The following is a 6659-nucleotide window of genomic DNA, read 5'->3' as shown; positions in this document are numbered from 1 at the left end:
ATTTTTGAGAAAAATGACCAAAATACCCTTGTGAGACGAAAAATTAATATTTTATTTGTTTAAAGTTGGAAACAGCTTAAAATATTTTAGAACACGATATTTGACAATGGTTGCTCACAAGGGAACAGAGAAACTGATAGTAAAGCCTTGCGGGGTTTCGGGTTGACATTTCGGGCAATAAGTGTCTACCGGGACACCGCGGCGGTTGTCACGGGCTCGAGGGGAGTACCGGGTCGTGACACACTCGTTTTAAAACATTTACGAAATTTAACTTTCAAAAATCAATGCAATTTAGCTTATTTCTTGTAAAGCCCCTTAATTCAACCTTTGGTTTTTTAATCTCTTAGAGTGAAGGATCTATGATCAACAACGAAGTTGAAAAGGGTGAAAACTACAGCAAATATCTAAGCAAGATAGGCAAGACAAAGAGTTTCTGGTTGCATTGAAAATCAATTTGGAAGCAATTAATAATTTCAACATTCAACATTCATTGCAATTGCATAATATTTTCTCTAACATTTCTATGGTATGTGTAAACATGTATACAACCATTGGCTCATCAGCTTATGTGCACTCCCACACCGCACATAGCTAGAATAGTCATCCACCAGTCATCAGCTCATGTGCACTCCCACACTGCACATAGCTGGAATCATCATCCACCGGTCATCAGCTCATATGCACTCCCACACTGCACATAGCTGGAATCACCTGTCATCACCGGCATGTGCACTCCCACACCGCACATGTGTAGTTACAATTATCACACAATATTATCATTCAAAGCATAACATATATATCATCAACATATAAGAACACATGGGTTCATCACATTACACATTTTACGACATAAAATGTTTCATGAAGGGTTTGTTCCCAAGCATGATTTAGAGAAAAAAAGTCAAATATAATCATTTAAGTGATTTATCTCAACATATATGTATTTTCCAAAAATAATTTAATGCACGTTCACTCACCTTGATAATGCCACCTAACAAGAATAGCACCCACAAGATCTTAATCCAAGTAGTCTCGAAAAACCATTAAAACCTATAATTGCAAATAAAGAATAATAGCTTCAAATATATCATAAATTTAAACTTAATAATTTAATAAGCATACTCTTATAAACTACATTCTAACCTAATTTTTAACCTAGAATTCTAGTCTAATTCTCAAACCTATCATATGAACTATTCCAATTTAAAGGTTCTTTACCTTGGTGAGTTTGGAGGCATAAAGATCAACAAAAACCTAATATTTCCAAGAAAAAGAATTTAAAGAAATTAGGAAATAAAATATGAAAATATAACCCATAAATTCTAAAATTCAAGAGTTAAAAATAAATACCTTTTGGCTTTAAAAATGAAGGAAAGAAAGAGAGATTTTTTTTTCTTTCTCTCTCTTAGCGTTTGGTTGTGTTGAAAGTTAGGGTTAAAAGTTGTGGGTTTTTGTGCCCAATAAGTTAGGAGAAGGAAGAAGTAAGAAAATAAAGAAAAGGAAAAGAAAACAAGGAAATGAAAATGAAAGAAAATTGAGTTTTCATGGTGGAGAGAGAAAATAGCGTAAGAGCATGAAGAAGAAGAAGAAAATGCCTTTTCGTGAAGATAAGAACCGATCATAGAAGAAGAAGATAAAAGCAAAGCTTCCTTTGGAAGCTTTGACCAAGCTAATGGTAAAATTATCATTTTGCCCTTCAAGGTTTTTACCCTTTTTAATTAAGTCCTCCCACAATCTTTTAATTCCAATTTCTTTCCATTTTTCTTCCTTAACACTTGAACCAATAAAATATCAAGTTCGCACTTCAACGCGGTATCATCATAATATTTAAATATATTTTTACCCACGTTAGCTTTACTTAATAAAGACACGCGAGCCCCACTAACGTCATTTTTCTCATAAATTCCCTTGTTCTTCTTCTTCCTCACTTAGGTTGACCATATACTCTCCCTTCATGACTAATTTCGACATCGAATAAAATATTAATATTTTATTAATAAAATATTATTTTATTTTAAAATTTTCCACTTGTCTCGTTGGTACCCAAAATACCTTAATATGCCCCGATTCACTTCCAAATCACTTTTTATCTCGCTAATTCCTCCTTAATAAAAATATTATTATTTAATTATTATTCTTTCGAGTGCGGATTACTTTACTTTAGAATATTTCTTTTACCCGTCACCACTTTTTGACTCTTAAATTCACATCAATTGGTCCTTCGTTTTATCGATACGATTATGTTGACTACTATACGGGGGTATGAGGTATTATAGTCTCCCCCGCTTAAGTAGAATTCGTCCTCGAATTCACATCGATGTCGAGTTATTAATCTCACTGTATGATCTTATTCCATTCCTTCCTTTATAGGGAATTTTGATTTATTCACCTCATTTATCTCCAGTTCGACTAGAATACTTCAATTATGTCTGTTATCATCTTTTAGAATCAAATCGGTGATACTCTTCACAATCATTGTTTCTTATATTACGACGTCGAATATGCCTTTATCACCATCATTAAATTTGAACCATAACTCCATCTCAATCATACCGATTTCGATCACTTATTATACTTACTTATGTATACCAAATTACCATCTTGTTACGTTATTCCTTGTCAAACTTCTCAACATTCATTCATCTTGTCCCCATACACTATTATCTAGCTTACAGCATTATAAACATGCCATATTCATTCCTATATGTATTCTCAACGTTGGGGAAGTTAAATCCTTCAACCATCCCCTTATACTTCATGTTTATCTTGTATTTATGCAACTTAAATCTTCTTAATTATATTAATCGATCTTATGTGGCTTAACCACGCTACAGGTTACATTTCCTTGATATCATTTCTTTGGCTATTTCTCCAAAATCTCTTATATCAACATAGCTCAACTTTTGATGGGATTTCTTATCATTGTACTATCTATACAACTCATCAAATATATTGAGTTCAAATTTCGAATCACTAAGAACAATTCTTCACTTTAGTTGGGCACATCATTAACTCCACACATACGTATGTACACGCACATTTAAGTGTCAACTTTCCTTATTAAGTGTGGAAATCCTTGTGTTCAAGTACCTTCAGACTAAATTTCCCTTTATTCGTTCCCATCCATAACCAAGATTCAATATAATAATTCTCATAGTTCATGTCAATATTCTCATATTTTATCTAGGAACATTAGGGTACAATCAATTTTAGATTGCCCTTTTTAGATGTTTACATTACCATTTAGCTTGTGTCTTACCATAATTTATCTTTTACATAATCCATACGAATTGTCATTATGCCTATGCATAACTGCACATAAATTACATGCTTATACTCATTTCTTCTCATTTCCAATTATATGCTTAAGTTTCATTGTACTATATATCCTTGCATCATAATGTCATCAATCACATCTAACTCGCTAAATGTCATTTTCATTAAATTGCAATCCAGTATGCATATATGTTTTATAATCTCATTGATCCTTCAAAGATTCATCTTTACTTGATCATTGCATCTTATGCAATACCACGATCACTAAAAGTCATCCCTATTTCTCGATTATCTTTCATACTAATATAACATCATTCTCCCTTAGAAAATTTACAAACTGTACTTGAAACTGCAAGACTTGAAACAAGGTTCTTTCCAAGTACCTCTCAATGTCAATGTGAGTATCACTTTCAGCTTACAACTTCCCTTTTGTAACAACATAACTTAATACTTGCTTTCACAAGATCCAAGCAGAACTCCTCTTGAGTATTTCCTTGTGGATACTTATCTTAAACTTATGTCTCACCTCATATGATCACTTAACTCATGGGTTAGCAAGTTTCAAAATCACACATATTATACTGGCTGCGTATGATTGGTAATTCCTTTTCAAGGATGTTCATGCATTCCTGAAATACTTAGTTACTTATTTGGTCTTTAACATCCCGAGCATATCATTCCACAGACATAAACTTATTCTCCAAGATATATAAATGCATACTCTTCTCTTCAATCCTCAATTTATATTCATAGGTTTCTAGTATGCCACATAATTGGCCTTGTGTTGTTACTAATCCCTTTCATTCAACTAAGTCAATACAAGATTTGTAAATCCTCATAGCAATACTTTATATTAACTCATTTGCTATGCCACCCTTGTAATCCTTCATTCATAATTTCATCGCTTGGTATTAACATCCCTTGTCACTGTCTCATACATTCATCTAACTTTTCACTCACTTTTTCCTTAGCCTTTAACAAGGTTTAATCTCTTGTCTTCTTTATTTTTTAAGATTTGACTTTAGTCAACATATTATTCATCTTAATACTTCACATGGTAATTTATCTTAATGTAGCCGTCTCAAGACTCTCTGACTTCTCTTTTACTTACATGCCAATATATAAGGTAATAAAGAACTTTTCAATTCACTCTTATAAACACTTTTCCAACACACTTAGAACTCCAAATAACAAAACTCAAAGTCAAGACCGCTGACCATAATTTAGCTTGTGAGTTTCATCTTCATGCCACTCACAATTTGCTCGTGCTTTCTAGCCATGAGGGGTTCTTAACGCAGCAATGTTGGGTAGTTAGCAGTGCGACGTTGCAGCTGCTAGAATTTACTTTATCAAATTAATTCTTCTACCTTTAAGGCTACCACACTAATCATTTCCAGCCACATGGCTTTCATTTAAGTGTATACCACATTTTCCATAAGCATGTGTATCTTCTCTTTGCTTATCATATGTACTAGGCCAAGTCAATACTTTCAACTCATTTTATCCTTTAACACTTATCATTAATCATTAAGTCCCACCTTAAGGCATCCTTTCCATATTGTGTAATGACTTCATAATATATATAAAACCACACACACAATTATTCACTATTTATGGCATCCCACAATTCTTATCATCCATAATTACTTGTCTTTCTTGTCTTGTAACTCAAATAGTTTATTGACATTTCAGTACAAATGACCATGAAAATAGTTCATCTTTTCCACACCTTATACTCACAATCCTTACTAATCAAGAATTCATCTTTTCTCAAGTTTCATCATTTACACCTAATGGTGTGACACCCAGTACCCTCGTATAGAAGTCAATATGACCTCAACAATAAGACAATGAGTCAATGGATGTTGATTTAAGTGCCAAAGGATGGAGACGGGTGAAAAAAGTATTTTAAGATAAAATATTTCATGCTTGAAGAAATAATAATATTTTTATTAGGGAAAACTTTGTTAGATAAAAGGTGATTCAGATGTGAATCAAGGCAAAGTAAGATGTTTTGGAGCCCCAGAAGGTTAATGAAAAATTTTAGAATAAAATAATATTTTATTAATAAAATAATATTAAACTATGAATATTTTATTCGATGTCAAAATTTTCCATGAAAGAGAAATACATAGTCAATCTAAGTGGGGGAGAAGAAGGATGAGGAAATTTTAGAGAAAAATGATGTTAATGGGGCCGCGTGTCTTTATTAAATAAAATTAGCGCGGGTAAGTAAATATTTACATATTACGATGTTACCGCGTTGAATCATAAATTTGATATTTTATTGGTACAAGTGTTAAGGAAGAAAAATGGAAAGAAATTGGAATTAAAAGATTGTGGGAGGATACAATTAAAAAGGGTGAAAACCTTGGAGGGTAAAATGGTAATTTCCCATAAAGCTTGGTCAAAGCTTCCAAAGGAAGCTTTCACTCTCCATCCTTATCCCATGGCCAGCCATTGTATCCAAGGCATCAGCTTCCTCCTTCATCTCCTCCCGACGCCATTTTTGTTCCTCCGCCATAAATTTCAAGATTTTCATTTTTTTCCTTGTTTTCTTTTCTTTCCTTTTCTTTTTTTGCTGCTTCTTTCTCCTAACTTCTTGGGCATCAAACCTATAGCTTCTAACCCAATTTCCAGCACATCTAAACCCTAGGAAAGAGAAAGAAAAAATCTCTCTTCTTTTCCTTTGCTTTCTATTTCTACTCAACTTTTAATGACACTTGGATTTTTAGCTTCAAATCTTCATTTTTAAGGCTAAAAGGTATATATTTTCAACCCTTGAATTTTTTGAATTTATGGGATTGTAATTTTTAGGCTTCATTTTCTAAGTTTCTTCAAATTTTCTTTCCTTAAAATTGCTAGGTTTGGTTGATCTTTATACCTTCAAGCACCAAGGTATAGAAACTTCAAACTTAAATAATTAGTTTAATGGGTTTGTGAATTAGACTAGAATTGTCACAACCCGGAACTCCCATCGAGCCCATGACAACCTCCGCAACGTCACGATAGACATTCATTTTTCGAAATATCAATCAAAACCTCGCAAGGCTTAACATCAGTTTTTCTCGCTTCCCCTGTGAGTATTAGTCACTAAAATTATGTTTTGAGAGATTATAAACTATTTCCAAATCAAAACAATAGAAAAATAATTTTTTTCTCATAGGGGCATTTTGGTCATTTTTCCTCATTAATCTCGAAATCTGCTAAAAATGTAGTATATGGGTGCAAAACACATATTTCATAATCAAAAATAAATTTGGATGTCTAAAACATTCGTTTAACATGAAATTATGACTATTAGAATAAAATAAAAATATTGAATAAAATATTTAATTTTCTCATAAAACAATATTTTTAGAACACTGCATAAATAATTTTTA

The 6659-nt window shown here is 32.5% G+C and overlaps 1 long non-coding RNA gene across 1 annotated transcript in view; it reads right to left on the bottom strand.

Annotated features, from left to right (window-relative positions):
• The window catches only part of LOC108661744, a 7303-nt gene extending 6050 nt beyond the window's left edge, over positions 1-1253 (bottom strand). The window contains exons 1-2 of the long non-coding RNA XR_001927523.1: positions 1219-1253; positions 978-1050 (exon numbers count right to left, since the gene is read on the bottom strand). This is a non-coding gene — a long non-coding RNA (uncharacterized LOC108661744). The remainder of the gene's footprint in view (positions 1-977; positions 1051-1218) is intronic.

Source organism: Theobroma cacao, chromosome 4 (genome assembly GCF_000208745.1).
Source record: "Theobroma cacao cultivar B97-61/B2 chromosome 4, Criollo_cocoa_genome_V2, whole genome shotgun sequence".
NCBI classification, from domain to species: Eukaryota; Viridiplantae; Streptophyta; class Magnoliopsida; order Malvales; family Malvaceae; genus Theobroma; species Theobroma cacao.
Note: the sequence above shows the minus strand (reverse complement) of the source record. Positions and strands in the feature narration are given on the sequence as shown.